This window comes from Rhincodon typus, chromosome 4 (assembly GCF_021869965.1).
Source record: "Rhincodon typus isolate 14 chromosome 4, sRhiTyp1.1, whole genome shotgun sequence".
NCBI classification, from domain to species: Eukaryota; Metazoa; Chordata; class Chondrichthyes; order Orectolobiformes; family Rhincodontidae; genus Rhincodon; species Rhincodon typus.
Window position 1 is genome coordinate 113,685,468 of NC_063335.1, and position 277 is coordinate 113,685,744.

Sequence of the window (277 nt, forward strand, 5' to 3'; positions counted from 1 at the left end):
CTGTCGGAGGGTCAGTGCTGAGGGAGCGCCGCACTGTCGGAGGGTCATTACTGAGGGAGTACCACGCTGTCAGAGGGGCAGTGCAGGGAGTACCGCACTGTCAGACGGTCAGTGCTGAGGGAGTCCTGCCCTTTCGGAGTGTCAGGGCTGAGGGCGTGGGCACTTTCGGAGGGATAGTACTGATGGAGCACCGCACTGTCGGAGGGTCAGCGCTGAGGGAGTGTCACACTGTCGGAGGGTCAGTGCTGAGGGAGCGCCGCACTGTCGGAGGGTCAGT